Source organism: Pinus tabuliformis, chromosome J (genome assembly GCF_031772625.1).
Source record: "Pinus tabuliformis cultivar Carrire ecotype Pingquan chromosome J, CPIR1, whole genome shotgun sequence".
NCBI classification, from domain to species: domain Eukaryota; kingdom Viridiplantae; phylum Streptophyta; class Pinopsida; order Pinales; family Pinaceae; genus Pinus; species Pinus tabuliformis.
Genome location: NC_142295.1, coordinates 275,174,396 through 275,198,053, shown reverse-complemented (window position 1 = coordinate 275,198,053; position 23,658 = coordinate 275,174,396). Strand labels below are relative to the sequence as shown.

Here is a 23,658-nt window from a genome sequence, read left to right as displayed (position 1 = left end):
TATCAAAATCAATGTTTCTAGCCAGCGTTATAAAATCAGGAAATCCACCATGTCTTGCCAAATATCAAGAGCACCAATATATCACATGTGCCAGAAATCAAACTTACTTTCATATGCATGCATGAGTCATTTATGAAGGTGATATTCAACATACCTTATGATTTAATTTGCCATCCAATCTTGCAGCTAAATCATAACATTAAAACAATATACTACACATACCTTGTAGTAGTCATATACCTTTGCAACTTGTAACACTTGTTTGTCATTGGCAACTGTAGCACTTTGTCAACTTTCCACTATCTCTTCTTTTCTCATACTAGCTTTCTTTTCTTGCACCTTAGATGATCCTCAAGAAGGATCTGCTTATCACATCTCATCTAGAGGTTAGAAGTATTCAAATACTCAAATATGCAAGAAGACTAAGCAATAATCAGAACAATAAATCAAAACAAGAATAGTGTCATGAAGACATAAATCTAAAAGGTACTTAACCTTTGCAACTTGTAACACTTGTTTGTCATTGGCAACTGTAGCACTTTGTCAACTTTCCACTAGCTCTTCTTTTCTCATACTAGCTTTCTTTTCCTGCACCTTAGATGATCCTCAAGAAGGATCTGCTTATCGCATCTCATCTAGAGGTTAGAAGTATTCAAATACTCAAATATGCAAGAAGACTAAGCAATAATCAGGATTCAGAACAATAAATCAAAACAAGAATAGTGTCATGAAGACATAAATCTAAAAGGTACTTATCTTTAACAAAAGGTGATCATCTCCCTCTTGAACCAGTGTTCAAGAGTTAGTACTGTCCATTATCCATGTAACAATGTGGCCTTCAACCAGGCCTAATTGAGACTAGCCCAACTAGGGTTACACTAAATCTGTCACAAGTGCTAGAACAACTTCTCATTGATCATGCTAGGGTTTCAAGACTGCAAAACTCAAGCCTTTATCATATTCCAGAGTTTCTTCCGAACCCTAACTTCATGTAATCAATCACATCCTAATAACCATATTGCCTAGGGTTTCCTTCAAACCTTGGCATTCTTTTAAGTATCCTCTATCTTCTCTTGCTTCCATCAAAGGTGTCTTTGCAGAGGTGATCTCAATGAATTTTCTTCAGCCCAACTCTAAAACCATGTTAATTTTTCTTAGGGCTATATTGTTTTTTGCTTTAGATAATTGCATTTCATCATTTACACATTGAATTCACCCCACAACATTATAACATCATTATATCATATGCAATTATGTAGAAAGAACAATATCATCTACAAAGTAGCGAAACATAAAGGAACAATAGAAGAAAAACATTCGCACATAGAGACACCAAGATTGGTCGGAGACTAGGGGAAAACCCCACAAGAGGGAAAACCCTTTCAAATTCTTCTTTTTATTAGATTGTCATAAAATGTTCAACAAAAAGAGAGTACAATAATCCATTTCTTCATTTACAAGACTATCCAACAATATTAACCAAATCATATCTCAGAGATGAACCCAACAATAATATTAATCAAAACCATGATTCAGAAGCTTGTGGTTAACTGTCAACATTTGTAGTCAAATGTCGGAATTTGCAGTCAATTGTCGAAATTTGCGGTCAATTGTCAAATCTGCGGTCAATTGTCAAATGGAACCCTAGATCCCAGCCTTAGAGAGAGAGATATGGGTGTGGCTAAAACATTTCGGCCACACACAAACGCTAGCATGCGTGCAATTGCAATCGAAAATGTCCTGTGGCAACCTTGTGACTGCGAACCAAAAACCCTAATCTGCACATGCAAGCTCAGACCTTGCAATTTTGGACCTGTGCAAACCAATTTCCCGTGAACCAACTTCGGACCTGTGCAAACCAATTTCTCGCAAACCAACTTCTGACTTGTGCGAGTCAAACCAAAGAAAGAAGAATGATTGATTACTATCAAATGAGGGTCACTTGACTTGTACTTATAGCCTTCCAAGGGTGTCCAATTTCTATTTTGGGTTGACTTGTCCTTTTGAGCATGTGGGTTTCCATATCAAAAATATATTTTTCCTCAACCAAATTAAATTCTTCCAAGGGCTAGAAGGGGTCTTCCTTGATGAGGAAGATTATCCAATGGAGAGAATTTGTCCCTAAGCTGCCAAATTAACACATTCCTAAGCAGATGGCATCGATAGAAGAAAGATGAGCCAAGAGGAAATTGATTGAGAGATGGCTGAGTTAAAGGAAAGACTCAATGTGATGAACATGATGCTACAAGAGATGGAGAATGAATACCAGAGATGTGGATGGGATCTAAAGAAAAAGATCCAGTGGCCTGTTAAACAACTATATGCTAGGAAATTGAGGAAGAAGCTGAGGCATTTGTTGAGCACTCAGTTGAGAGATGAAGAGCTCAAAGCAACTAAGTATGAGGAGAGAGTTCACTATTGTGAACTAGAGCAAGGAGCATTCCTTGGAGAAGAGGATGAGGAACATAGTGAGAAGACACTCACTGAGAGTCTCATGGACTATGAGGAAAGCTTAGATCAACTTGGAGATCTAAAAGCAGAGATCTCAAATGAGGCTAGGAAGCCTTGTGATTTTAAAACTAACATTTTGTGTATGGTTGTAGATCATAGGTACGATAAATATGGATACCATCTATCGCTGTCATAAAGATGGAGAGAGGTGAAGGAGAAGAACAAAACTCGGATTTTGTTTTTAAGGGTGTTGAGGCAGCCTTGTCCCATAAGGCAACCGGAGTGGACACTATACACCAGGATAAATGTAGCTATGGGAGAGCAGTTGCAAGGACTTGCGAGTGCAGGAGGCAGGATAAAATTGGATTTATGACGATAGCCAAGCAAAGGACGAAGGAGAGGAAGGACAATGTTCAATTACAATGCTGATTAAATTTAATGAGCTGGTCAAATTGTCAAATAACAGTGGCATGAACAAAGAGGATGAAGACTATGAGAAATGCCACTAGCAGTTTGTGAAAGATAAAGTGAAAGATGAACAGGAGATTAATGCACATGAAGGGACGACAACCTACATGCTTGTAAATAGCTGTGAAGAGGAGAAATCAATTTCTCTTATGATTGTTGATAATTTTTTTGGAAATTAGTAATCATTGTGGCATATTTGTTTCACGTTCAAATGTAGGTTTGGAATATGAGAGGAATTCTTTCATGGAGCAGTTACGGAGGAGGCAACGAAATGTCTTAACTAGCCTTAACCAGATGCCTGATGAAATGGAAATGGGTGCCATAACATTTTTAAAGTTTGAAGTCGAGCTGCAATGGAGCAGTGTTAGCAACGTGGGTTAGTTGCATATTGCAATCAAGGAGATATGTACGTTGATGAAGAAAACACTTGAAGAGAGACATGCTAAGGCGACGAGGAAAGACAACAATAGTTAGTTGGTTGTGTGAGTTTACATTAGCAAAGAACATGAAACACTGCACAACACAGTATGGAAGTTGGGCTGATCGAGGACAATAGCAAATCAATAGCTACAACATGTGGAAGACACAGAGTTAGAGGGGATGTTCAACCTTGGAATGAAGTTGGCTAAAGACGTCAACACAAATGCATGTGGACAACAACAAACCGGAATTTGGGATCCCAGAAGGTGGCAACAAGTAGCAGCGAGATTACAAAGCGGCCAAGCAAGTGGACAGTGGCAAAATCAAGTCTGGGATCTTGGAGGATTCAACAATCAAAGGATATCACCAAGTCATGAAAATTTTCAATTGGGGAGTTTGATGTAGGAGTATCAACCCCTAGGCAAAACCATTTTTCCTAGACCCAAGAGGGTCAAGAAATTTTCACAAAAAAGGGGAGAGATTCTCCCAAGTAAAATGTGTATAAATCCAAAAATAGGAAATTTTGATGTAATTACATGTGTCCAAGTTCTAGAGAGAATCTAGGTTGTTAGGAAGTTTTGTTGAGCTAACAATTTTGGCCTTGTGGCCTATTCTAAAGGTGACAAATGTTAAGCTGAGGTGTTAGGCAGTTTTTAGGAGTTGGGCCAAGTGTCCGATTTGTCTTTGTTCTGTTAGAATATTTTCTAAAGTGTAAGAAGCTATATAGGTGTGTCTGGATAGAGCAGTTGGCAACTTAGAAGTAGAGCTCGATCATCTTAGGAGTAGATCTCAAGTAGCTGGGAGAGGGCAGCTCAAGGAGGAGTGCCGGAGCCCCTACAATTATGTAGATTGGGTAATCCTCTATAATTACATCTTGTTCTGAGAATGAATTGAATAGTGTTTTTTCGTATGTCTCCTATGTGTTTGATTGCTTCTTGGAATTGTATGAATATCCGATCTTGCCTACGTTTGCATCGACATAGTAGCGTTGTAAAGAAGCTTTGACTGCTAAATAACTCTTTTTGCCCATGTAGAAAGGGCTTGTGGCTGAATGCATTAAAATCCCTTGTGTTCAGAGACCTAATGAGTCTCCTCATTAAGGGAGAATGTTGGATGAAAAGAGTTAAAGGAATTGGAGCTTGTAGGTGGTTGTTCAAAATCACTGGAGGTCAAACAAATTAAGGTGAGCTCGAGTGGCCACAACAACAAATTAAAGAAGAGGAGTTCGGGCATTTTCACCATTCAGAGCATACCTTGGAATTTGGGATTTTTTGAGCGATACTTCACCACCACATGAGTTCTTGATTCAGAGGCTTTTTTCTGTGACATTTTGCATTATTGAATACTACTTCAGCCTTGTGCCATTTGTCATTGCTGCTGTCCATTTGAGTGAGTTGTTCAGGCAACATTCATTCGAAATTAAACTCATACCACTGGAAGCAAGAACTCAAAACACTCAGATTTAGCCACGAAATCAGTTGTCAGGCCCCACTTCTCGCCATCGGATGAGTAGACATCGTTGTCCCCCCCCCCGCCCAACAATTACTATCTCCCCCCCACAGTTACTATCTGTTGTCGATTTCGTCTGCGTATTGTGATCATTGATCTCATCGCCCCCTGCCCCTAGTCCTTTGCCTACATCACATCATAGGGGGAGACCCCCCACAATCCACCTATGCCATGGATTGTTATCCATTAATCACAACCGTTGAATTCGAGGGAAAAATTTGAGTGGAAACAACTAGTCATCACCAAGGTCACTTGGGTGTGGGTGAGCAAGGCCAAGCACCTTGAGGACAAGCCTTACTTCAAAAGTTTGGGGTAAGCGCGGGGTGTGCGAATTATCAAGAATTTTGGGGATTCAGCCTTAAGCACATAGAATGCTATTACGTATTGTTTGCATGTAAAGTTGAGAGCTTGCGTGGAGAAGTGAGGAGGTAGTAGTTTGGGGTTCGACCTTGATCGCATAGCTAACCGAGCCTTGTGATTGAGTAGCTAGCAGAAGAAATCTCGGGCAAAAGGAAAAACCTACTATGTTGGCTGCGTCAATAACTTATCCACCAAACATCTACAACAAATAAGAGAAACATAAGAAAAATCATTGAAACTTGAAACATAGTATGAAGAGATAATGGAATATGAAACCAAAGCTTACCTGGAATTTTGGTCTTCCTATCCTGGATAGCCATGTCAAACCTAAATGTTCCACCTAACATCTTATATATCTCCCTTTTTTTAGAAATCTATGCACATTCTTGCGAAGATGGCACCATACTCTGAACACAAGTAAGGAATCCATCCATCACCTCAACATCAAATCTGAAACCATAGGAGCAAGAAAATGCGGGGTTGAGATAAATATATACAACATGAATGTGGTGATGGAGTGTCTTGACCCTTCGCTTATCAATCACTCTCCATATCAATAGTTGTTTCTCAAATCATCATCCCCCTTATCCTCATGATAAGTACAAATGGCTTTTGTGGCCTTATCCACGACCTCATACAAGTAGCCCATTATAGGGTTGTCTCCATCAACCAATAGAAGAACCTTTACCAAAGGTTCACTAATGGCACACACCTCCTCCACTCCCACCCAAAAGCTCTCTTGATATGAAACTAACCTACATATGACCTCCCCCTTTGGTTTGCGGTTAAAAGATAAAGCACGCCACTCCTGAAAAAAACATTCTCTTCACATCCCACATAGAATTCAAGAGAGATTGAAGAGATATGAAGCTAGTGGCAAACTGTGTAATGGAAAGACACACCAATTTCATCAGGCTAACACAAATGCATGATTATATATAAATTTTGTTATGCTCTTGGATGATTTAGCAATATCCTTGGTGTAAGGAATTTTCCCTATATCCTCTAACATCAAATCAATACAATGCATAGCACAAGGTGTCCAAAACAAGATAAGATACCTCTCCTTAAGCAACCTATCAGCAGTGACATAATTCACAACATTGTCCATTATGACTTGAACAACATTTTGTGAACCTACCACTTGAATGAAGAAGTTCAACAACTCACATAATAATTGTGCATTTTTAATGTGTAGATGTATCAACATATTTAATAAACATTGTCCCCTTGAGAAGTTAAGAAGGGGGATACCCTTCTAATCAGTCCAATATTTTGACATCACAGTGCAATAAGTGTGTTTCCATGATGTCTTAAACTCATCCATTCTAGCAATGCAATTAGGCTTTTCATTTTGAAGAATAGACCCTCTCAACTCATCATAGGAAGGGGCCTTCTACCTTGGGCCAACAATAGCAACAATATCAAACATAGATTGGTAGATTGGATTATTGTTGGCAATGTTGAAAGGAATTTCACTCCATAGAATACACCTACCCACTAGCTTGCTGACTTCTTCCTTCACCTTTCTTTTAAGCACCGACTTGATAAAAGGTTGTGCACTAAGTGTGGTTCTAAGAACAAAAATTGATAAGGTAGATGAGGCATTGGCCATTGTGGAAGGTGATGCTAAAGAACCAATCCCATTTCCTCCCTCGACTTCTCCCCTTGCAACTTGACTTTTCACAACTTCCATGTTCTCTTTGGTTGACTCCTTGTCTTGTAGTGCTTTGATGGCAATACAAATGAGTTTTGGACTTGCTTCTGAGCAAAGTTTTATATCATGTCCTAGAATTTGTGCAAGGTGGAAATTCAATCAAGAGATTCTCCTCATCATATGCTTCCCACACAATTTGCAATTCAAAGTTTGTCTATTGAACTCCCCCCCAAGTTCACCATGTTCTTGTTGTCGCAAAATCTAGCAGGCCTTGGAGAGGGGTACCATATAAGGCTATCACTATTGGCTCAAAATTGTGATAGATAGAGACCCTGGGTTCAAACTCAGGGGCCAACAAAGGATCTGCTATAGTCTTAAAGAACACCAACATTTTCACCTTACTCGGTAGAAGTAAGGCATCTCGCCCGAGGTGTGCCAAGACTTAGATAGGAAAGGGACTAGGAATAGACATCAAGGAATGTCATGGAAGACAATTCAATATCCACATCTACACTAGGAAATCTTATCATCAAACATGCAACATGTGGAAAATAGAGATTTGCGACACAACTAAAGAGACTGATAATGTTCAGATTCATTTAAAAGGAACCTATAGAAATCAACGCATTCAAAGATATAGAACAATCTCGCAACTCCTGTTCCATTAAAACGTATGGCATTATTACATTCGGGTAATGCGGCCCTTCAGGCAAATCAGACTTATCATTATACAATTCAGCTTAGAGAGAGAGATGAGCAAAGAACAAAAACGACATCATTTGACACAACGACAACATCTCAGTATATGGTATTTGCCTCCCTTTGTTATCTTTTCCTTAAGCTTTTATAAACTTCCGCCGCGACCTCACTCACATGAACTGCCAATCATCCCTTTGGATACTGTGCTCTTTTCTCTTTGGTGGCTTTTGTGACTCCACTTCAACTGCTCCTTATTTCCTTGGCGATCTCTGTGAACTCCGTTGTGCTTGCATTTTTTTGCACTTTCCTCTTGTCATCTTCAGTGTTTGACGAATCTTAGCTGATTTCCTTTTTTTCCATTAGTGGTTTTTTGCGCAACTGCCTTTCAGTCAGACTCGGTCAAAATGTGTCAAAATTCTATCCCCAAAATGAAGGATCCAACAGGCCCCACCACAATCGGTTGACTCATCCCTGAGTCAATCCTTGGCTGATGCTGCTGGTTCCCCTTGCTGTTGCTCTGCTCCTGCTTGTGCTGCTTCTTCCTGATCTGTTCCTTCTTGAGTTGTGGGTTCACCTTCAAACGAAGGACCCAACTCAGGCACAGATTGAATGGTTTTGGTTTTGACCTGAGTGTATTCAGCAATCGCTGACCACTAGGAATCCAATAGAATAGCAGCCTGCTCAAGAAATGGCATGGTAAGTTCAACGGCGTGTTGTGTTAAAATTGGCAACTAGGGCCAAATTCCACTTTGGACAACTCATTGATGGAGATGGTGATTACATTAAATTCCTCTTCTTGAGAGGACAAAAATTGACCTAAAGATCATCAAATTTGGATAAGGGAAAGCATATTTTTGAATTATGAGCCCACATGTGCATATTTGATAATGTCAGCCCTAAAGCAAATTGGACACCCTTGGAAGGCTATAGATATAAGTGACCTCCACCTCATTTGGATATCATCATGGATCATTCTTCTATTCTCTTTCTTGTTTTTGGCTCGGGCTAGTCTGACGCAGTTTCACGGAGAAATGTGTTTGTTTGAAGGTGAAATTGCAGGGTCCGAAGCTCGCGGGTATTTTTCTAGGGTTTTGTCTCTCAGTCGCAGGCTTCCCAAAGGACATATTCGACTGGTCGTTGGCTTGCATGCTCAAGGGAGTGACTGGAAGCTCCCAATTGCTCGCATGCCCACTCCCTCCCTGCGATTGGGATCTAAAGTTGTATTTTTCTGTTGATCGAAGTTTTGCTCATTGACCGCGGTGTTCCGCAGTTGACCGCGGTGTTCCGTAGTTGACCGCAGATAGTGACAGTTCATTGCAAGCTTTTGAATTAGGGTTTTGAGTATGAGCATGGTTGGGTTCATCTCATGGATATTGTTTAGTTGATTTTTGTTGGATAGTTGTATGGATGAATATATGGATCATTGTACTCTCTTTTGCTGAATCATTCAATGACAATCTAATAAGAAGAAGAATTTGAAAGGGTTTTTCCCATAGTGGGTTTTGCTTAGTCTTCGACCAATCCTGGTGTCTCTGTGTGAATGCTTTTTTTCTATTGTTCCTTTATGTTTCGTTGCATTGATGATGATGATATTGTTCTTTCTACATAGTTGCATATGTCGCTGAATAATGATGTAAATCTGAATAATGTTATGATATTGTGGGGTGAATTTAATGTGTAAATGAAGAAATGCAATTATCAAAGCAAAGAACAATATAGCCCTAAGAAAAATTAACATGGTATCAAAGTTGGGCTGAAGAAAAGTCATTGAAGATCACCCCTATGAAGACACCTTTGATGGAAGCATGAGAAGATGGAGGAGACCTAAAAGAATTCTAGGGTTTGAAGGAAACCCTAGGCAATTTGTGTATTAGGGTTTGATGGATATTATGATGTTAGGGTTTGAGAGAAACCTTGGATTATGGTAAAGATTTGAGATATGAAATCTAGAAACCCTAGCATCGTCAATGTGAAAATGCTCATGCACTTGTGACAGATTTCTTGAAGCCCTAGATAGGATAGTCTCTATTAGGTTTGGTTGCTAATAAAGTTGGTGGAAATATTGAAGGACAGTGGACAGTGATGGCTCTTGAAGGTATTGAAGAATGTAACTAGGTTCGATATTCATAAATGTATTTAAGTCACAATATAATGTATTTGTCAAAAGAAAGAGAATGAAATTTTATTATTATTAAATTTGACTTATTAAAGCATGGGTTTCATGTTTGGGTCAATTATTTTTTTAGTTCAAAGCCTCCATTGCAGGCTTCTAGGGTTTGTGTTAAGTGTCCTTGTCCATGTCATAATGTAAAGAACCCTTGGGAATTATTTGTCAAGAAAGAAATTTATCTTGTATTAAAGTTAGTCTTCTAGGCCTCCTCCACCAAGTCTGCCTCAAAACTGGACAAGTTGACCTAAAATTGGGCAACAGAATCACTATATAAAGGCAACAACTCGACCTCATTTGTCACTCACTCACAATAAGTTCGATCTACAGTTTTTGGGCTTAGAAAAAGTGCGAATTTCAAGGAAGAAAGAGAAGAAGGATAACGAAGAAGAAGAAGGTATCTCTCAAGCATAAAAGGTTGAAATTTTCTCTCTTTCCCACATGTGTGAAGCTGTGCAATTGCTGGAAGGGGGCCGAAATTTTGCAGTAACTAAGAGGCCGAAATTCTGTTGCTGGGGGTCGATGTTCTGCAACTGGGAAGTCGAATTACTGGATTGAAGCTGTTGGATAAGAAGAAACTACTATATCATCTTAAAACGCTAACTTGGTGGAGGTGGAAGGTCTATTGGTATAGGGTCTTGGTCCATCTCAATTTGAATTACTGAAGGAAGAGTTCTTGACTGGGTTTTCCCCTATATAGGGGTTTTAGCCTTGGCTGAGTGCCTATAACTGGTGTCCCTAATCTTTGTGTTTTGGTTTTGTTAATTGCCTGATGAACTAAGATAAAAAGGAACATATGAAAAATAATAAGAACTCAAAGATATCACAAGTAATTATCAACTAGAGAAAATATTTCTTCCTTTCTGATTTTCTAACATGGTATCAAAGCTAAGGTGAAGAAGGAAGAAAAAGGCAGATCAAAGGATCTATTGAGGAAAAAGGAGATCAAGAAAAGGAATATTAAAAAGGGGATCACATAAGAAGACAAGCCTACTATTTACAGGAACAATGACAAACTCAATGAAGGGAGAAAACAAATTAGGAGCCTCCAACTACGGGGCCTGGAAAAAAAGAATAAATCTCATTCTCCAAAAGAACAAAGTTTCAGGTCTTGTTCAAGAAAAAGTCAAAAAGCCTACTGATGAATCAAGAAGTGCAAAGAAAGTGAAGTTTAGATAACTTGAAATCATGGCTATGAATCTAATAGTGGATGGAGTTAAGGATAAATTAATTCCATATATATCCAACATAAATTTCGCTCAAGAAATTATTGGATGGTGTTGTCATTGATGTCAACCCATGGAGTTGACTGGGTTTGACTTTGACTAAAAACACCAGTCATTGATGTCAAATGGTTAATGAATGCTTCCTAGTAATTGTCGGATTACATCAAGATGACAACTATACTGTTGGATGGTTGAAAACCCAAGTCCTAGGGTTTGGGTTCCCTGGACTGAGGATGTACCCCAACTTTGTCGAGGGTTTTTGAAGGGTCAAACCATTGAGTTTGTGTTGGATATCTAGGTCATTAGATTCTCCTCGAAGAGATGTTTCTGTTGATATGTGGTATGCCTCGTGGTTCCTCCTGGTTTGAGAGAAAATTGAGTTTGAAATTGAAGACCTAGTTTTGTGGGCTAAAACCCTAGGCGGTAGTGACATGACACCTCCTCCTACGGTTGTCAATATATGACATTGTTTATCACCGTAATCTCACCACGTATAAGTTACATAACTCGAAGAACCAAAGACAATAAACCAATCATTGACTTCACAACCTGGTGGGACCGTATACACTAAGCCAATCATTGATATTTAAAATTTTGTGGAATTGAAAATATTTCTAAGCATGATTCTTAAAACAAATATTAATATAAGGGTCATTTATTCTCTTTGTGGAAGTATCATCTTAGGAAAGGTATCACAAGTATCATAAAAATCCTACACCTCATTAGAACCCTAATTTCTTAGGGTAGTTGAATTTTTTTGGGGTCTAGAAGAATTAATAAATCATTGTAAATTATAACTAATAATGCTCAAGTCTTGTTACCACTCAAACTAGCAGGGATCCTAGAGGTGCATTTTCTAGGTCAAAAGCAACAATGAAGCTAAAGCCCATTGTCACCACAACTAAAACTTCCTACTCTTTACGAATTTTCACCGATGGAAGGAGACCCGATATATAGACAATCACTTATGAGGGATAGATCAACTAAGATGGATTTGAAGTGATCTCGATGACCATTTCCTAGGAGTGATCTCGATGACCATTTCCTAGGAGAGACTTAAGAGTGGGACTTGCTTGCCTTTTAAGCAAGGTACAAGGTTCTCTAGGATATGGGAATAGGGATTTGAGGGCTTGGATATGGGAATGTGACTTGCAAAGGAGCTTCCTAAACCCTAAAATCCTTGTGGAACTTGGTTTCCCAAGCGGTTTTTGAAGAGTTGACTTTGATAAGATATGCGACCACACGGGACCAAGTGGACCCAGGTTAGGTCAAGAGGATAGGATTTAGCAACCAATGATATGATTGACCTAATTAGGGAGGGGAAAGGGATCAAGGAATGAATTTCCAATAGAAGGCAATGCAAGGATCCCAGTGAGGTTTCTAGCCTAAGGGAAACCTAGGACAAGAATTGGTCTTCGATCTAGGGCTTTTGATATCTCAAGATCTCATTGTCGGAATCTCATGAAATTTGGAGGGCTTCTTGAGGACACACCAGTGCAGTTGTGGACCAAAAATCTAAGTATTTGGATGGCTAGATCATGAGATAATTGTTCCCTAGGTGACCTAGAGGACTAGACCTAGACGAGAGGAGAGGGGAGAAGGAAAATAGGTTGAAGGTGATCACCTTTGGGTGGACCAATGCTTAATCCATTGGGGAGATTGGAGTCAGGTAGAATTATGACTATGGATGTCTGAATTTTCTAGGTCAAGGAGGGCTCAAGACAACTTTGCTTGGCACTAGGGGCAGTAGCAAAAGCAGCTCCAAAGACTTTATACTTCGTTTTGCAAAATAAAAGGCTTGTCAAGATGAATTTCAGTAATGAAACATCCCTAGGAACATTCATTCATTATACATGGCCCATAAATGAAGCATTCACAATCCAGAAACAAAATCTCCACAACTTCACATAAGAGATGCAACAAATAAGCCTTGGTATAGCGAAATCACAACAACAATGTATGTGACAAAATTAGAAAGAAAGAATAGCATTAAAATGTGCTTACATGTATCAGAATATATCCAACCATCAAAAAACAGGCCATCAAGAAGCTCCAAGAGATATGAAAATGATCCAAACATCAAAATTCATTCTATGCTCCAAAAATTTATCCTCCAAGAAGGATAGCGAAAATCTCTAAAGTGAAACTAGTTCCAAATCCAAGTGATGATGCTAAAATGAATTCACATCACTTGTATTTATACACTTCTAATAAGTTTGATTTAGCTAATTAGGCCTACATTAGCCCCTACAATATAACAATGTGCAAAATAACTAACTTTTGGTGACAAGCTCATCAAACTAGCTCACAAACAAAAGAGTAAGCCTTTCAAGAGGTCGAATAATGAAAAGTGCATGTCGTTTGGCCTTGGAGGAGGCCTAATGGAGTCCATATGTGCCATAATATGTAGTTGAACTCCCAAAAGCAGTGGACAAGGGGTTGGCCCCTTGTAATAACTTGTGGTGCTCCAAATGACATATGGGGGCACGCAAGTGTTCTCATGGGTCTCCAAACAAATCGAAGATGCCTGTAGATTGCCTGCAAGGGCTAGGATGATGGTGTAGGTGATTCCACATCATTGTACAATCTCTGGATCATCTGCCAAGTGTATGGTGCAACTCTGGGGCCAGCTGGGCATTTTGGATTAGGTGCATCTTCCTCGTCCAATAAGTGAACCACGATCAATCTCTAAATGGCTGTGGGGATCCATGGAGTGTTGTGTGCTACTGTGGAGGCCCATGGCTCTCTAAACACACCCTACATGTGCCAATGTATCCCTCTGGGGTCAAGACCCCATATAGGGAGACCAAACCCAAACGGAAACCCCCCGCAATCTTGCATAAGATCTAGTGCGTCCCGTGCCTTCCAACACACTAAGTCATTAAAGAAATCAAGTAGAAGAGTTTATAAACCATGGATAACAAGTAAGCACTTCATAATGGCATGCTCTTCCATAGTGGGCTTTGGCATGTGCTAATGTCTCCCAACTCCCAATAGGGTTAACGAGGCATCCTATTAAGTGGTTTCTACCTCTAAAGGGGGTGGTATGTCTGTGGTACATTTTTCAAATGGTGGTGGCATGTGGCATAATGATGGAATGGAGTAGGGAATGAAAGGGGGTAACCTAAATCACATGCCATGGTACAAGGGTAGCTAATAAAAGGGAACCCCACACTTGGGTAAATAATGTGTAGGAGGGAGCAATCGTGGTGCATGAAGCACCCCGACCTTGATTTTTCCATCCTTCTTCATATGCCTTTTGCCTTTTTATGATTTTCTTTGGTCACTGCTCAGGGCTCTAGGTAATGAGAGTATGATGCGTAAAGTATAGCAGTGGATACCCCCTTATAAGGTGGGGCAGTTCATCACCCACCGGGGGTTGGTAAAATCATGGGTTCTTGAATGATAAAGGAGGCTCATCAAGGGCCATGTAAGAACCAGGGTGATGGCCATGGAATGGGGTAGAGTTGATGTTATGGCTTTTGCCCACGTGCTAAATGCTTTTGTCTCGGTTATCTTTTGCATTTTGTGGTACAATTTCCTGTTGAATGTGGCCAATTATGCTTTTTCTTTTTCTTTTAGCTGCAACAACCTTTGTGCATCATTCTAGGACTGACCCAAGATGTGGGGCAAGGGGAGGGGATGGCTAACCCTATGTGGACCCATTGGAAGAACGTGGACCTAGGTGGGAGGAGAGATGTTGGGGGTGTAATGAGCGGAAGGGGAGTAATATATGCGAATCGGGGAGAAGGACCACACAACCAAAATTAGGGTTTCCCATGTAGTACCATCCATAAAACAATAGGTTAGTAAAAGAGATCCCACAAGATTAGTGTGCAAGGTTAACATCCCAAAAGAGACCTAGGGGATAAGAGCACAAACCTAGACAACTCTTTCCGCCGAATCCCTCCATTAATCCATACCCAAAGTTTCCATGATAAATAAACTAGAATACTCAATTACGAAATGACAAGGCATACCTTTAGGTTTGGGAGACCCACCTTCAAACATATGATCATGACAGATGGGTGAGGGAGCACATCGCTAGCTCAGGTAGCGGAGAAATGGCACATCGAGCTAGTTGGTGGCTGCGAGGGGTTGCTAGTTGCCGGCTAAGGACCATCACAAAGAAATTTTTTCTCCTAGGGATATCACCGGCAAAATGGTGGGTAACATTTGGCTCCAACTGGGACATGATCTCTCGGAAAAGTGGGCAAAGCTATTCTAACGGGAGGTCATGAGAACAACAATCTCTTGGTTATCGTAGACCTATTACCTGCACATATCAAGGACTAAAGTGAATGTGGACATAATCACATGGATGATAGGGCCGATGGGAGGTAGGAAAATAGAATTCCCACACATTGATGATCACGTGAGAAGAGGAAAGAAAATGATGTAATCTAGTCCATGAGATCCTCTCTTCTAGCCAAAATATAGAGATGTCAATGATTAGGATCATAAACTTTTGATATATGGCAACCTCAGGCATATTATTTCTATTATGGTCCTTATTATTTATGTCATTTTTTATGGCCTCTATAGGATTATGATTAGTAGGCAAGGGAGACTGATGAGATGGAAAAGCACACATAGGTTTCCCATGATAATCATACCAAAAATGGAGGGTTATAAATTGATCATGATCTTGAGGGTGTGTCAAAAGAGAGAAAGTATATTCAATGAGGGGTTCTTCCTTGACACCATACTCAGAAGGGGGAAAGGGCTCAAGGTCACTTGGGATCATTTGAAAAGGGGTGAGGGAATCACTTTTGGAAGACTTTAAGTGATGAACACAAGGATAAGGCAAAGGGGAGGGAGAAGTATCATATTCAACGGGTTTTCCCTCCTCAAAATCATCCTGTTCATGTAAGGGAAAATAATGACCCTTCTTCTCAAGGGTATCGATGGATATTTCATCATAAATAATGCCTGAGAGAAAGGGGAGACCACTCTCAACCTCATCTTCCTTGTCGGTGTCATAAATGGGAGCACAATCAAATTGAGGACCAACAATTTCCCATTTCTCCTTTTCAATGTGGAAGTAATCTTCAATGTCATCTTCCAAGGGGCTAATGGGGTCACCTTCTTCAAGGTTCTCAAAAGGAGATTCATTGAGAGTAATATCCTTGAGAAAGGTAAGGTTAGTCTCAACTTCACTTTCCATGGACTCATCCTTCCCAACACATGTGTTCTCAAAATCATTCTTTTCATCATGTGGACCCAAGGAGGACTCATCTTCCCATTCATCACTTAGATTCTCAAGGTCTTGATGATGCTCGATGAAGCCTTCCTCTTGAATGCTCAATGTGGGGCATACTTGAAAATGCCTAAGAAAGCCATCAACGAACTCCTCAATAGATGAGATGCTCCTAGGTTTGTGATTTTGCAACCATGAGTTATGACCATAGAGAGAACTAAAGAATAACAACATAAGGACATCTTGGTGGACCACTTTCTCCTTTGAAGTATGTGCATTAAATATTTCCACATGGTCAATTGCAGAGCTTGGGTCACCATCAAACATGGGTACCCCACATACCATCCTTCCTGTGACATGATTGGGGTGCCCAGGGACGCTAGCGATGTTCAAAGCGGGAAAATCATCAAAGAAAGATACCCTTATTTGGGTAGACATGTAAATTTTGTAGGATTCACCAAGGTGATTTTAAAGATGCCTAGAAAAATGCTTGCTTCACCCTACAAGCATCGAACTTAAAGTTCAATGAAGAACTAGGGCTTCGTTCTTCTAATTGAGTTGCCAATAATGATATGTCAATGTGTCGTATGGGGAACAAACCACATGTCTCGTGTCCCCAACAACGACACCAAAATGTTACCGCTCAAACTAGTAGGTATCCTAGAGTGGCACTTGCTAGGTCATGAGTAACAATGAAGCTAAATCCCATTGTCACCACAACTAAAGCTTCCTACTCTTTATAGAATTTCACTGATGGGAGGAGACCCGATATATAGAGAATTACTTATGAGGGATAGATCAACTAAGATGGATGCAAACTGATCTCAATGACACTTTCCTAAGAGAGACTCAAGAATGGGACTTGCTTGCCTTTTAAGCAAGGTACATGGTTCTCTAGGATATGGGAATAGGGATTTGAGGGCTTGGATTAGGGAATGTGACTTGCAAAGGAGCTTCCTAAACCCTAAAATCCTTGTGGAACCTGGTTTCCCAAGTGGTTTTTAAAGAGTTGACTTTGATAAGACATGGGACCACACGGGACCAAGTGGACCGAGGTTAGGTCAAGAGGATATGATTTAGCAACCAATGATATGCTTGACCTAATTAGGGAGGGGAAAGGGATCAAGGAATGAATTTTCAATGGAAGGCAATGCAAGGATCCCAGTGAGGTTTCTAGCCTAAGGGAAACCAAGGGCAAGAATGGTCTTCGATATAGGGCTTGCGATATCTCAAGATCCCATCGTCAGAATCTCATGAAATTTGGAGGGCTTCTTGAGGACACACCAACGCAGTTGTGGACCAAAAATCGAAGTATTTGGATGGCTAGATCGTGAAATAATTGATGCCTTAGGTGACCTAGAGGACTAGACCTAGAGAAGAGGAAAGGGGAGAAGGAAAATAGGTTTAAGGTGATCAGCTTTCAGTTGACTAGTGCTTAATTCTTTGGGGAGATTGGAGTCAGGTAGAATTATGACTATGGACATCTGAATTTTCTAGGTCAATGAGGCCTCAAAGAGAACTTTGGTTGGCACTAGGGCAGTAGCAAAAGAAGCTCCAAAGACTTTATACTTCGTTTTGCAAGATAAATGGCTTGTCAAGATGAATTTCAGTAATGCAACATCCCTAGGAACATTCATTCATTATACATGGCCCATACATGAAGCATTCACTATCCAGAAACAAAAACTCCACAACTTCGCATAAGAGATGCAGCGAATAAGCCCTGGTATATAGCGAAATCCCAACAACAATGTGACAAAATTAGAAAGAAAGAATAGCATTAAAATGTACTTACATGTATAAGAATATGTCCAACCATCCAAAAACTTTCCATCAAGAAGCTCCACTACATATGAAAATTATCCAAACATTAGAATTCATTCCATGCTCCAAAAATTCGTCCTCTAAGAAGGATAGCTAAAATATCTAAAGAGATACTAGTTCCAAATCCAAGTGATGATGCTAAAATGAATTCACATCACTTGTATTTATACACTTCTAATGAGTTTGATTTAGCTAATTAGGCCTACATTAGCCCCTACAATAAAATAATGTGCAAAATAACTAACTTTTGGTGACAAGCCCACCAAACTAGCTCATAAACAAAAGAATAAGCCTCTCAAGAGGTCAAATAATGAATAGTGCATGTCGTTGGGCCTTGGAGGAGGCCTAATGGAGTCCATATGTGCCATAATGTGTAGTTGAACTCCCAAAAGCAGTGGACAAGGGGTTGGCCCCTTGTAATAACCTGTGGTGCTCCAAATGACATGTGGGGGCACACAAGTGTCCTCATGGGTCTCCAAACAAATCGAAGATGCCTGTAGATCACCTGCAAGGGTTAGGATGATGGTGTAGGTGATTCCACATCATCGTACAAGCCTTGGATCATCTGCCAAGTGTATGGTGCAACTTTGGGGCCAGCTGGGCATGATGGATCAGGTGCATCTTCCTCATCCAATAAGTGAACCACGGTCAATCTTTAAATGGCTGTGGGGATCCATGGAGTGTTGTCCGTTGCTTTGGAGGCCCATGTCTCCACACACACCCTACATGTGCCAATGTCTCCCTCTGGGGTTAGGACCCCGTATAAGGAGACCAAACCCAAATAGAAACCACCTGCAATTTTGCATAAGATCCAATGCGTCCATGTGCCTTCCAGCACACCAAGTTATTAAAGAAATCAAGTAGAAGAGTTTAGAAACAATGGATAACAAGTGAGCACTTCATAATGGCATGCCCTTCCATAGTGGGCTTTGGCACGTGCTAATGTCTCCCAGCTCCAAATAGGGTCAACCAGGAATCCTATTAGATGGTTTCTACCTCTAAAGGGGGTGGTATATCTGTGGTACATCCTTCAAATGGTGGTGGCATGTGGCATCGTGATGGAATGGAGTAGGGAATGAAAGGGGGCAACCTGGATCACATGCCATGGTACAAGGGTAGCTAATAAAAAGGAACCCCACACTTGGGTAAACAATGTGTAGGAGGGAGCAATCGTGGTGCATGAGTTACCTCGACCTTGATTTTTCCATCCTTCTTCATATGCCTTTAGCCTTTTTATAATTTTTTTGGTTAACTGCTCAGGGCTCTAGGTAATAAGAGCATGATGTGTAAAGTATAACAGTGGATACCAACTTATAAGGTGGGGTAGTTTATTGCTCACCAGGGGTTGGGACAATCATGGGTTCTTGAATGATAAAGGAGGTTCATCAAGGGCCATGTAGGAACTGGGGTGATAGCCATGGAATGGGGTAGAGCTCACGTCATGACTTTTGCCCACATGCTAAATGCTTTTGTCCCGACCATCTTTTGCATTTTGTCGTACAATTTCCTATTGAATGTGGCAAATTATGCTTTTTCGTTTTCTTTTAGGTGCATCAACCTCCGTGCATATTTCCAGGATTGACCCAAGATGTGGGGCAAGGGGAGGGGGTGGCTAACCCTATGTGGACCCAGTGGAGGAATGTGGACCCAGGTAGGAGGAGAGATGATTGGGGGTGTAATGAGAGGAAGGGGAGTAGTATATGCGAATCAAGGAGTGGGACCACGCAACAAAAATTAGGGTTTCCCATGTAGTACCATCCCTAAAACCAATAAGTTAGTAAAAGAAATCCCGCGGGACTAGGGTGCAAGGTTAACATCCCAAAAGAGACCTAGAGGACAAGAGCACAAACCTAGACCACTCTTTTCGCCAAATTCCCCCATTAATCCATGCCCAAAGTTTCCATGATAAATAAACTAGAATACTCAATTACGAAATAACAAGGCATACCTTTAGGTTTGGGAGGCCCACCTTCAAACATATGATCATGACAGATGGGTGAGGGACTTCATGGCTGGCTCAGGTGGCAGAAAAATGGCACATCGAGCTAGTCGGTGGCTGCGAGGGGCTACTGGCTGAGGACCATCACGGAGAAATTTTTTCTCCTACAGATATCACCAACAAAATGATGAGTAACAAGTCTAAAATTCCTCAATCACATTGAAGGAAGCCTAAGGGTACAATTGTAGCTTCTTAACCACATGGAAGAAGGCCTATGCGTGCGGTTATGCCTATAGGACACAAAAGTGAAGCTTTGTGCATGAAATCAGAAGTTCACCTGAAGGATGAAAGTCCTACAGACGTGGAGCTAACAACTGAAATTTCTATGAGTAGGGAAGTTTGAATGTTTTACTTACTATAGAGAATGTGAATGTGTTAACTAAACTTGTGTTTGCAGGGGACCAAAATATGTGTATCAATATGTCGTTATGATTTAACCATTGAGGCTGTTGTATGCCAATATTTGATAACAATTGCAAGGGTTTGACTAGATTTGGTTGATTGATATAGATGAGCAGTGTTTGCAGTTTTGACATGATGCTTGATAGTGATTTAGAACTTTGACTTGATGTTGAGATATGTATTGGGCTATAGATCTCACTGTGATAGCAAATTTGGGTTTTGATCTAATGACTAATGATTTGCTTTGATGACTGATGATTTGTGACTTATATTGGTATTCAATAGATATTATGTGTTGACATCATTAGCTTTGACACATTGATTGAAGTATAAACAGTTGTGATTCAGTATGCGACAATCACACCATGAATGGATGAAACTTATATGACTTGTCCTTGATGTATCCATTCATATTCAGTAGCAGAAATGATTCATGTTTTGATCATGAGTATGGATTGATAAAGTTTGATTGGTTAGTGCTTGGTAAATAAAAAGGTGTTGTAACTTGACATTTGGATATGAGCTCTACCGGTCACTTGGTCCAAAGAATTTGTTAAAGTGAGATTGATGAGTTTGATATTAGTTTTGATCTGGCATCTAAACTTTGATAAGCTGACTTAGTTAATTTGTGTAAGGCTAAACATATTGCTTTGGTCAAGTGTTATGTTCGCAAAAAGCATTGTATGAAGCAAGCTACTCGACCTTGATATGTCCGTATTGACAGTTATTTGGTGAAGCTAGAATGATGTGTCGATCCAAATCTCTACTTCAAAAGTGGACCAAGGTATGGCTTTGATTTTGGTCTTATATATTGATGGTATATTCTTGACAGGAAATGAGTCTTTGATGATCAAAGTAAGAGGGAGATGACCTCTGAAGTTCAAAATGAAGAATCATGGCATGATGTATTACATCTTGAAGTTGGGAAAAAAAATCTATATAGTGAAGCTACTAAAGAAAGTGGAAATGCAAATCCTTAGACACTCCGATCAAATTTCAAGAAGTTATGAAAATATATTGTTGAACCTAACTTGGCTTTCGATAGTTGATTGAAGCATTGATGTTCCATGTGAACACCTACCAGTATATTTTGAGTCAATGCATGATTGAGCTACTTTATACACATTGAGTTACTGTGGAGCTCACTTTGAGATATTTGCTTAGGATGATCTATTAGCCTATTTTTGGTCTGAGACATTCTTCCTGTGATATGTGACTGCATCGATGTACTGATGCTGTTTGGGATCTTTATTGATGATATAAGCACATTTGGGTGCTGCTTTAGTATGAGATCTGCCATAATGTTTTGGATAAGAGTCTGTAGCTTTAATCACGACTAAGGTTGAGTATGATGTTGCTAGCATGGCTAGCTATGAGGCAGGATGAAGCTCCTTGGAGAGATGTTTGAGCAGGTTCTGGATATGACAGGGATATATTGTGATGACAAAGAGTGGGAACCGATTGGCAAAAAATCCCGTATATAGCTGGGATTGAGATTGTTAAAGTTTCTAAGTCTACTTAATTTAGAAACCCTTTATGCACTTTTTCTGATTTATTCCTACCTACTTGTTATTTTTCTGTAACAAGATATTTACAAAGTAAATACTGAAAATAAACCCCAGTGCATGCTCAACATATTATAGATCAACAACTAAAAAAAACAAGAACAAACACACCACATGACACCATTATTTTTGGACCAATATCCCCGGAAAAACCCAATGCGGGAAACCAGTGCAGCTATCTGAGGGTTTTCTTATTAAGCAGTATCAGAGTACAATTTGGGTGTCGTAACTGGCCTACCCAATAGAGAATTTTCTTAGCAGCTATACCTCACAATTTCAGAGAAATCTCCTGGTTGAAACCCCAGAAAAACCTTCCGGCAGCTCCTCGGCACAAAACAGTTCCTACAACCCCAACGTTTGCCCAATCTGTACTGCGTCAGTCCCTCTCTCTCACGCTGGCCCTGCGTCAGCCTTTCTTGGCCTGCTTCAGCCCTAGGAGGTCCTGTGTCAGCTTTGGGAGCCACCTTTGCGTCAGCTACGCTGGCCCCTCTGGTGCTCTGCGCAGCACTTGGCCGCCTCTGCGTGGCCCTGCGTGAGCCCTTTCTAGCTCTGCATCACCCTCCTTGGCTGCTGCGCTGCTCTCCCGACACAATCTCTGCCTTCTCTATTCCTCTGTACTCTATGCGCCTCAGCTACTCTCCCGATCACTAATTCTATCTCTCTTAGCAAACCCCGCTCTAGAGAATAGAATGACTGATCATCTGGTGTAATCTCCAAGTGACCCTCAAGCCTCCTCTTATACTTTTCCTGTTGACATCTCAACGGCCGAGATCAGTGTTACTTGGGAGCGGGAGCGGGAGCGGGAGCGACCATTTTCAGAAGCTCCCGGTTTGGGAGCGAATCCCGGAGCGATTTTTTAAAAATATATATATTTTTTATATTTTTTAATTTTTGATACATATATGTCAACAAAAACATGTAGAATGATGAAATAGACATAAAAAACATAAAAAAACATAAATTGATCATTGAACCATATCACATCAATCATCTAGAAATTATAATCGTCATCAACCTTAGTAAAATAATAAATTAAAATAACATTCAATTCAATAACATTTATCATCATTGATCACCAAAGTAACAAGTTGTACTTGTAAGCCAAGTTTAACCATTACAAGAAGTAATATCGAAGATATTTCTAAGTCCTAACTTCTAACTGTTAACATGATATGAAATGTTAAAAATTTATAAAATGAAACATGAATAATGAGATGAAATGAAACAACTTTAGTCTTTCACAAAGCATCATATTCATAATTCACAATCATTACCAATGAGTTATAATTGCCAAGGCCCAACTTCAAACTTCAAATTTTCATTGTCACAGTGATATAATGTTTACAAAAAATATCATAATGTCATAATGATATGAAAGAGTCAAGAGTCAAGAGTCAAGGACTCAAAACTCAACACTGAACAGTTATGAAAACTAAAGTGACAAGTCTAATAGAAACTAAAAAAGACAAGTAAACTGTAAATCTACAAGTGGCCCTTGCCACGAGAGTCTCCAGGAGTATAAGTAGGTCTTGGCGGTCTTCTAGGAGTCTCCCTCCCAGACCGACGACCAGAACTAGAGCCTCCACGCGAGGGTGTCGATGGAGGTGGCGACAGCAATGGAACAAGACTCGGGCCCCGAGAACTGCTACTGGATGGTGGAGGTGGAGGTGGCATGGCTGCTGCAGCTGCTTCAGCTTCATCCCGTACAAGC

General features: G+C 40.2%; 1 protein-coding gene across 5 annotated transcripts in view; it reads left to right on the top strand.

Moving 5' to 3' along the window:
• LOC149226847 (glycolate oxidase 1-like) overlaps window positions 1–23,658 on the top strand; it is a 71,491-nt gene that overhangs the window by 17,784 nt on the left and 30,049 nt on the right. Inside the window, exon 2 of one of the 5 annotated variants that reach the window (XM_089377625.1) lies at window positions 21,042–21,166. The exons of the other annotated variants lie outside the window; for them this stretch is intronic. The gene's annotated coding sequence lies outside the window, so the exon portion shown is untranslated. The remainder of the gene's footprint in view (window positions 1–21,041; window positions 21,167–23,658) is intronic. 5 annotated transcript variants of the gene reach the window in all.